The 9,483-nt window shown below is 58.6% G+C and overlaps 1 long non-coding RNA gene across 1 annotated transcript in view; it reads right to left on the bottom strand.

Annotated features, from left to right (window-relative positions):
* The window catches only part of LOC107183304, a 16,091-nt gene that overhangs the window by 2,933 nt on the left and 3,675 nt on the right, over positions 1 to 9,483 (bottom strand). The gene's annotated exons all lie outside the window — the stretch shown is intronic.

Genomic DNA, 9,483 nt, shown 5'->3' with positions numbered 1-9,483 from the left:
CTGGAGGCCTGGAGGAGCCTGAGAGGCAGGTGGAGGAGAGAGCCGCCCGCCCACAGCCCACCCTGCCCACCCTGAGCGAGTGCGCAGCCCGGAGGGCGGAGTGATGCGCTGCTGCTGGCATGAAAAGGCTAATGAAACTGCCCGCTGGGGACAGGCCTGGGACCGGGGGAGCCCTGGAACCAGGGGCAGCTAGTGGGTGGGGGCTGGTGAGGTGGGGGAGGTGATGGGGTCCCCTGGGCCACGCCAGTTTGAGGAAGCCAGAGGAGGCGTCTGCATCGGGGAACCGTGATTGGATGCATAAGCCTGGAGCTCAGGACAGAAATGTGGGCTGGACACTTATTACAGATTCACAGAAAGTTGTAAAAAATGTACAATTTGGTGGTCAGTGCAGGTCATAGTGACTGGTCCACTGGTCGACTGTCTGCCCCCTGGTGGTCAGTGCACGTCATAGAGAGCGGTTGAGCGTCCTTAGCATATCATTAGCATATTACGCTTTAATTGGTTGAACAGCCTACCAGTCGACTGGACACTTAACATATTAGGCTTTTATTATATAGGGCAGTGGTTCTCAACCTTCTGGCCCTTTAAATACAGTTCCTCATGTGGTGACCCAACCATAAAATTATTTTCGTTGCTACTTCATAGCTGTCATGTTGCTACTGTTATGAATCGTCATGTAAATATCTGATCTGCAGGATGGTCTTAGGCGACCCCTGTGAAAGGGTCGTTCAACTGCCAAAGGGGTCGCGACCCACAGACTGAGAACCACTGATATAGTGTGTCAACAGCACAGCACTGTGATTAAGGCGTGCTTGGAGGGCACCCTGTGTTACGCCCAGGTGGCCAGGCACTGGGGTCTCAATGGCCCTGCACAGGGCCTGCTGCACGCGGGCGCAGCTCAGTTGTTCCAGGTTAAACGCTACATGTTTGGCTTTTTTTTTTTCTTGCAACAAGAGAGCACAGCACGCTGAGTCCCTCTAGCACAGCGGTTCTCAACCTGTGGGTCGCGACCCCTTTGGGGGTCGAACGACCCTTTCACAGGGGTCGCCTAAGACCATCGGAAAACACATATATAATTACATATTGTTTTTGTGATTAAACACTATGCTTTCATTATGTTCAATTTGTCACAATGAAAATCCATCCTGCATATCAGATATTTACGTGACGATTCATAACAGTAGCAACATTACAGTGATGAAGTAGCAACGAAAATAATGTTATGGTTGGGGGTCACCACCACATGAGGAACTGTATTAAAGGGTCGCGGCGTGAGGAAGGTTGAGAACCGCTGCTCTAGCAAGTCAACTCGGACCAGGTAGGAAGGATATTTTTTCCCCGGAGCGGAGGGAGCGGCCGCTGTGTGACTTTCACGCTCTCTGTGCTTTTACTCGGTCACCTGCACATTCGCTCTTGCATCCGCGAGCTCTGACCTTACAGATTCCTAACCACAGCCTCAGACTCACCTGCCAAGGACACACCCTAAGGCCCGCCGTGGGCAGAGGCGGTGCCTGAACGGCGCCGCAGCACCATCTGCTGGTGGGCACGAGCGCTGCACCCAGGACGGCTAATGCCTTCCTTAGGAGCAACACCCTCTCTCCTCCAGCCACCGCCCAGGCACCGGGCCTGCCCGCCCCAGGCGCCCCTGCTCGCCTCCCCAGCGCAGAGGCAGCGGGCGTGGACCTCGACCCACACCTGTGGATCCCACTGGCTGTGCCTCGGGAGCTACGCTGGCCGATGTGATGGGATAGGAGCCCTGACCCCTGAAGGCCTCGATGCTGGAGACGCCTGCGCTCAGTGCTGGCTCCGCCCTGGTCAGCGGTGGGACCCGGCGAGCTGCTCCAGCCGCTTGAGGCTCAGCCCTTTCACTGCAAACAGACAACTGGGGCCAATGATTCATCCCCGGCGAGGCTGTGTTACAGACATGCTCTCTGCGAACTGTAAAGGTCACAATAGAGTCACTAAAAGAAAAGTATTTACAGCCCGGACGGCGTGGCTCCGTGGGTGAGCGTCGACCTAGGAACCAGGAGGTCACGGTTGGATTCCCCGTCCTGGCACATGCCGGGGTTCCCGGCTCGATCCCCAGTGTGGGGCGTGCAGGAGGCAGCCGGTCCATGATTCTCTCTCATCACTGATGTTTTTCTCTCTCTCCCCCTTCCTCTCTGAAATAAATAAAAATATATTGAGGGGAAAAAAAGAAAAGTACTCATACTTATTACCAATGTAATAACAACTGACAAAGAGGGGAGTCGGGGGACGCGGGGGTGGGGAAAGGGCTCACACGTGAGACATTTCAGCTGGGTTTTGAAGGATGAGTAGGAGTTTTCCAATCAGACCAGGGGAAGGGCAGTCCGAATGGGCGAACTGTGTACAGAGCATGGCAGGAAGAAGCACTGAGGCGCTCTGGGCAACTGCGGAGAGTTTGGTGTGGCCTGAGCATACGGCGGAGAGGCGAGCAGGCGCCCTGACCCCGCACAGGTGAGCTCGATCGGACCGCCGGGAGCGGGTGGCGGGCACCTGGTTTGATGAGGAGATTCCCAGGGCTTGCTGGGCCGACGCCCAAGGCCCAGTGCCTGGAAGCCATCTTTGCAGCAGGCGTTCAGCGTTGCTGTCCCTAACCCTCACGGCAACTGGCAAGGTAGGCGGCGACGTCCCATTTCCCGGGGCGTGGCCCAGCGGCCTGGCGGAGGTGGTCCAGCGGCCTGGCGGAGGGGAGGCGGGCGGAAGGCCCGGTGGGGTGGACTCCCCTGCTCCCCTGGAGGAGACGGGCCGTGTTCGTGTGGACGGGGCGCGTCTCAGGGACAGGAGGGTCATTATTTGTTCCTGTGATGAACTCTGAGAGATATTCATAGGCATTTTGTTAGAACTTGAAAACAACCTTTGAACAGAGAATAAAAGAATAAAAGGAATCCCCCAGGTCACCTCTCAGCCCCCCTTCACCAGGTTTCCTGGCTGCTGTCCTCCCTCACCCCGGGCTGCTGTCCAGCTGCCCTCCCTCACTCCGGGCTGCCATCCACCTCCCCGGCCTGGCCACGGGGTCAGATGCGGGGCTGAGTGAGACTGGGCCCCCCCACAAGCCGCAGAAGCTCAAGGCCGGTGCCGGGAACGGGAGTCCCTGCCTGCCTCCTCCCGCCTCCCAGGGTCCTAGACTTCCTATCCCTCTGGGTCAGCCCTCCTCCTGCCCAGCTCCCTGACTCCCCGACGGGCCAGTCCGCCTCGGGGTCAGAGCCTCCTCTCCCTGGGTCCCCCTCGGTGGCCTGTCTCCCCTTCTGCTGGTGGCCAATCCCGTTCTGCCAGGATCGCAAGGTGACCAGGAGGTGGCGCTGCTGAGTCAGCTCTGCCTCTGGGCTGCCCATGAAGTTCAGGGGGACTGAGGGAGGGCGAGAGGGAGGGACGGGACTGGGCCTAGAGGTGTGTGGTCCAGCTAAAAGCATTCTGCATGTGTGCGTGCGTGTGCGTATGTGTGTGTACTGTGAACACATACATAAGTGCACACCAGCAAGCATGTACACCATGCATACTAGCAAATATGCACACACATAGATACATACCGATAGACACATATGCAGACATGAATACAACACATCGCACTAGTATGTATATACACCCCCCCACACACACATACATACAGTGGTGTTTGTGTATTGATAGATAAATATACAGATACAAACCAGCATGTTAATCTAAGATATGTAAGGTATACATACACATACATTCCAATACACACACACAGAGGCGTGTCTATGCATGTGCATATACTGGTGTGTATGTGTGTGTGCATAAATACACACAGTGTGCATGTGTGATACGTATGCATATACATGCACACCCGGGCGTGCACACATGTGTACCAGTGCATGGGTGCTGCCCGTTAGCGGCTCTGACTCCGGACCTGAACCCCCACATCAGGCAGCGAGGCCAGATCGCCGTCCTCCTGCCAGCGGTGCTCCCCCAGCGCCGTGAGCTCCTGGTTTCCCAGGGCCGTGAGTTCCCGCGGTGACTTGATGAGCTTGTGGCCGGGCCGGGCCATGTCCATGTTTTGCAGTTTACCCGCCTCACCGTGCGCAGGAGGGCTGGTGGGTGGAGGCGGGGGAAGTATTTCCAAGATTCAGAAGACAGACGTGCTTCACAGACCGATCGGGGCCTCGGGGGGGCGTCGTGGGGGGAGAAGTGGGACCCACACGTGGCTTCAGACGTGGCGTGTTCGGTGCTGCTCTGCCTCTGCTGTGGCCTTGGGCACGTCGCTGGCCCTCGGGCCCTTTCACAGGGCGTGGAGTTGAGTGTTTGAGACCCTGGCCCGCCCGCTGCTTGGGGACAGCATTCGGTGCTGATCGGGAGCGAGGAGTCCTCCCTGGGTAGGACCCATCTGTCCGCATTCCTCGCGGGCGGGGCGGCTGGGAAGTGGGACACGCGTGGGCTGGCCTTACGTTGGCGCAATGGCTGTCGGTGGGAGCCAGAAGGGCGAGCCGCGCTGCGGGGCTGGGCCGGGGCGGGCCGCCTGGAGGAGCCGGCAGGGGACCGAGGGCCTTAGCACTTCGTTATCTCAGGACTTCCCAGCGCAGAGGCAGCGAGAGCAGGGTGAGGCCCGTGGGCGTCTTCATCGTCCACCTTCAGGTCCGCAGGACTTGCCCATCTTGTTTTGCACTTTGTTTTTATTTCATCTTAAGGCAAATCTCAGACGTCTTCTCAGTTCACGCGAACGTCATTCAGGACGTATTTCCAACTGGCACGTGGACCTGTGAGTCCCTAGCTGTCCTGCTGTCATCACACCTAACGAGCTTAACAATGTCGTCCACCGCCCGGTCCACACTCAAGTGTCGTGCATTGTAAAGACTCTCCAAATTGTGCAAGACAGGTTGGCCACCCAGGCATTCATTCATTCATTCATTCCTCTGACACCATGCAGTCTCAGCTGGCCAGTCTCCATGGAGCTCACTGTTGCACAGGACACACACACAGATTCTCCGGGCTCATCTTCCTCTTTGTATGTTTCAAAGCAAATTGCAGACACAGACGTCCCCTCTGGCGACAGCACACGCATCGTTAGGAGAGACTGTGTGAGTGTTCCCTTTGGAGGTGGCTTTTTCATACAATAAAATGCACAGGTCACACGTGGACCTTTGCCGAGGTGACAAGTGCACGTGGAAGTCCGTGTCACGAGAAAGAACATTCCTGTCTCTCCAGAAAGTTCTCTCGGGACCCTTCCTGGCCGATCCCTGACCCGTCCTCTAAGAGCCATCACTTTTACGACATTTTCTCCCGTCGATCTTTTTTCCTTTTTGAGTTCCAGGACTTGATGTCATGGAATCGTACAGGGGGAGATCTTTTGTGTCAGGCGTCTCCCCTCAGCGTGATGGTTCTCGATTCGCCCACACGACGTGTCTCCGTGAGTCGCCCCTCTCTGTGCCGAGGCGCATTGCATCGCCTGCACCCCCACAGGCGTGTGCCCAGGGCGGGCGGCTCTTTCCAGGACTGGCTCCCGCGGCTGGGGCTCCGTGAGCCTCCCTGCCCCAGCCTTTCTGTGAATCTGTGTACCTTTTTGTACTCCAGTAGACGTGCCATGTTGCCTTCACACTGTCATGATTTCCACACCGTTCACGGCCAGCAACGCCGCGCAGTCTTACCCTCCGATGGTGACAATGATCTTTGAATGCTCACGAGACCGGCCCTCAAATTTGTCCTCGCGGGAACCCTGCAAAGTGGGCGTAATTGTATCCACGTTACCTGTGGAGGGGCCGACGCCGGCTCATTGTGTGACTGGATGTGAGCACTCTGACTCATCGCCGCTCGGAGCCTGTCTCCAGGCCCTGCCGTGGCTCCCTGTGGCCATAGCCCCCAGGGCTGTGACCGCGGCTCCCCGCGGCTCCCGTGGCTGTGGCTCCCCCGTGGCCGTGGCTCCTGAGTAAACCACCAGGACCCGTCTTTGCTCCGTTCTTGGAGGGGCACCGGGACCGGCGCTTCACGCAGGCCTGCGCATTGTGATAATGCTGGGGAAAGCTCTTTGCAGTGTCTCGGCAACACCTCCGTCCCATCGTGTCGGTTCCGTTACTGTATCTCTTGTAGAGCTTTGTTGTATGTGTGTTTATTCAAACACGTCGATCTTCTCTGCCTCGGTGGAGGGTGTCTGGTGACCTGGAGGCGGGGGGCTCTGCCAGCGCGATGCCTGGTGACGGGGAGCCCCACCTTCACGTGGGGCCAATGTTCTGGACCTGGGCGGATCGGAGCCCCGGCAGCATCGCTCCAGTCCGAGGATCCCTGCCCGTTCTAGCGGGAGGTGGGTCAGCGCAGAGGGACCAACGAGGGAGGGCCCGGCCCTGCCACTGTCTCTCTGGCTCTCACCAGCCTCTGTCCTCCAGGGACGGAGCCGTGGGCGCTCTGGTTCTGGGAGACGGAGAAGGTCTGGGCCCTCCGAGCACTGGGCGGGGCTCTGGCGGTTCTGTTGTAACGTTCCCCGGGAATCACACAAGGACGCCTCAAGAAGTTGAATTGAAGAGTCATTTATTGCAAATCTGGGACTATGGGGGCATTTGGCTCTCCCAGATCTCATCGCTCCGCCCAGCCCCAACACCGGATTTGTATAGGCAAAGATCACAGAGGTATTGATTACATCCCAAGGTTTGGAATGAGGAACCTGGTTTGCAAAAAGCAGTTTACAGAAGCAGAAGCAGCATGTTGTCTAAATTACAGTTTTGGGTCTTGGATCACTGAATTGACAGAAACACATTATCTAGAGCCCTTGGGTCTGGAATGAGGAACCTGGTTTGATCTAAATTACAGTTTTTGGGGTCTCCGGATCACTGAGTCAACAGGGACACGTTAACCGGAGCCCTCTGACCTTGGGATAACTGTGCTGTCCTGCCCAGGTGAAGGCAAATGTGCTTTCTAAGACCGGTGTGACCACAGCCCATGGGAAATTCACATTACAGTCAATAGGGTATTTAATCGAATGGGGTGATTTATATAATTGAGAAAATCAAAATAACTTTTCTATTATTTTAGCAAGCAAATAAGTACAGAGGCCAAACAGCAGGGTTAAAGTTAAACTATAGTTTCTACCTGAGATGATTGCTACCGTACTTCAGTTCAAGCGCCAGCACCGGACCTGCTGGCCCTGGGGCTGGAGAAAGTGTGGAGGCCCCTCGATTCAGGTCCTCCCAGGTCACCCTCTGCACCAGCACGTCTGTTCCTCTGTCGTCCCCAGCACACAGCAGACTCGGCCCCTGTCCATGCGAGTCCCCTTCCTCTACCACTTAAAAAACTTTGCGTGGACGGACCTCAGGCACACACAATCGGGTAAATCATAACCCTTTGCTCAAGATATAAAATATATTTTTATTGATTTCTGAGAGAATGGAAGGGGGAAAGAGAAACATCAGGGATGAGAGAGAATCATTGATTGGCTGCCTCCTGCACGCCCCACATTGCACGCCCCCGACCTGGGCATGTGCCCTGACTGTGACCTCCTGGTTCGACCACCAAGCCACACCGGCCGGGCGAGGGTAATCTTCTTTAGAGTCGACCCCTTCAGATGCTCATCTCTTCCTCAGACCCTCACAGACGCACCAGAAATGATGTTTTACCAGCTCTCTAGACATCGCTTACTCCGGTCAAGTCGACATGAAATTGACCCCAGGATGGGTAAAACGGTGCTGTGTCCTGTTCCACTTCCTGCATGCCTTTCCTTCCAGCCCAGCTCATGCCGCCGCCTCCAGGAAGCCCGCCTCCACCAGCAGCGTGTCGCTGTTTGGCTGCCCCGTGCCTCTCCTGTCCCCTGCCACCTCCCCTTTAGGCTCTCGGCTCCTCGACATCAGGGGTCATACGTGTCTCTGCTCACTCCACGGCCCCGTCTGAGCCCAGTGCATTGTCCAGAGCACACCTTGCAGTTAATCACGGCTGTTTGAATAGAACAGTTCTTGTTTATGCGGATCCAGGAAGGCAAATGCCATTTCCCAGGGAGGAGGCAGCGTCCCCGAGGGACCGGGGATAGGAAGCGGCTGGGAGCTGCTGATCGCGGCTGCGGTGGCCGGCGGGACCCTGACTGGCGGCTCTCCGAGGCCCTGCGGTGGCTGCAGGAGCAGCGTGATGGCTCCCAGCTGCCGGGGCCAGGCCCCGAGGCTGAGCCAAGTCCCCAGGCAGGAGCTGACGTTTTGCCTGGAGGCACGACTTCGCCTGCGTCCGGAGGGCATCAAATCTACGGCTCAGCCCAAGCTGCGTGGCTCAGTGATTGAGCATCAACCTAAGAACCAGGAGGTCACAGTTCGATTCCCGGTCAGGGCACAGGCCCGGTTTGCAGGCTCGATTCCCAGTGGGGGGCGTGTAGGAAGCAGTGGGGATGGAGCCTGCAACCCCAGCCTGTGCCCTGACTGGGAATCAAACCCTGACCCCCTAGGTTCATAGGTCGACCCTCAACCACTGAGTGGACCTTTCTGAGTGACTGCGGTGTGCAAGGCGCGTGCGAGGAAACCGAGGCCACGGACGAGGGCACGTCACGCCTGAGCCCGCTCCCAAGTCCTGAGCTGAGACACCGCCAGCTACCGCCTAGATGCCCGGAGGGTAGCAGAATCGCCTCTGAGCAAGATGCCTGCCCCCAGGGGGAGCCAGACCGGCGGGCTGTTGGCCAGCAAGGCCACACTGGCGGTTCCCGATCCCCAGGCTCCCAGCATCCTTACCTGTGGGGAGTGACGCCGGGGCCACGGAGATCATAGGCCTGCTGGGTGCCTGCCTGGCGGGGAGCTCCCCCCACACCGAGGCCACCGCAGTCCCTTCTGTGTCTCCAGGGAGGAAGCCTACGAGGCTGTGACGGGCCAGCAGCTGCCTGGTCAGGGCCCGCGGGGCAGGGAACCCCAGCCGCCTGGGCTCCTGTGCCAGGGCCACCCGTCCCGGAGCGGCCGGGGCGGCGAGGGTCCAGTGAGGCTTTTCGTGCGAAGTGCCCAGCGCAGATCTGGGGCCCCAGGTCCCCAGCAGCAGTGGCTCTGCAGCAGCCGCCCTCTCCCCGCATTGCCCCGCCTCGCCCCCCGGGTCCCGGGGCGGCCATGACCGCGCCAGCTGCTTATGGGCAACAGCTCCCTGGTGCCGCGCGTCCCCGAGGGCGCGGTCGCGTGTTGGGCGTCAGGCTCCCGGGTGCCAGGCCGCTGCCATCTGCCCGGCAGAGCGCCAGGATCACCGGGACCTTCTGACCAGGAGGGCCGTGGCTGGTCCCACGCGCGGCCCCTCGCCCACCCCGGCCTTTGGCCTGAGCCAGCGAGTGGTGTGTCTGCGGAGACCAGGCACGCGGTTATTTTCCTCTTTGGGTCTTTCATGGAGCGCGTCTCCGAGTCCTTGCATCTGTGGGCACCGGGAGGGCAGGCCCCCAGGCGGGTGGCTGGCGGCGGAGGCCCCATGTGCTGGAAACACCTTGAGCCCCTTCTCACCCCCAAACTGTAGCAGGCGTGCCAGCGGCGGGGTCCCTCCCTTTTCCTCTTCTGGGGTCCTGCCCCCACTGAC

Source organism: Myotis davidii, unplaced genomic scaffold (genome assembly GCF_000327345.1).
Source record: "Myotis davidii unplaced genomic scaffold, ASM32734v1 scaffold61, whole genome shotgun sequence".
Classification (NCBI taxonomy): Eukaryota; Metazoa; Chordata; class Mammalia; order Chiroptera; family Vespertilionidae; genus Myotis; species Myotis davidii.
The sequence above is the reverse complement of the archived record's forward strand: the minus strand, read 5'-3'. Positions and strand labels throughout refer to the sequence as shown.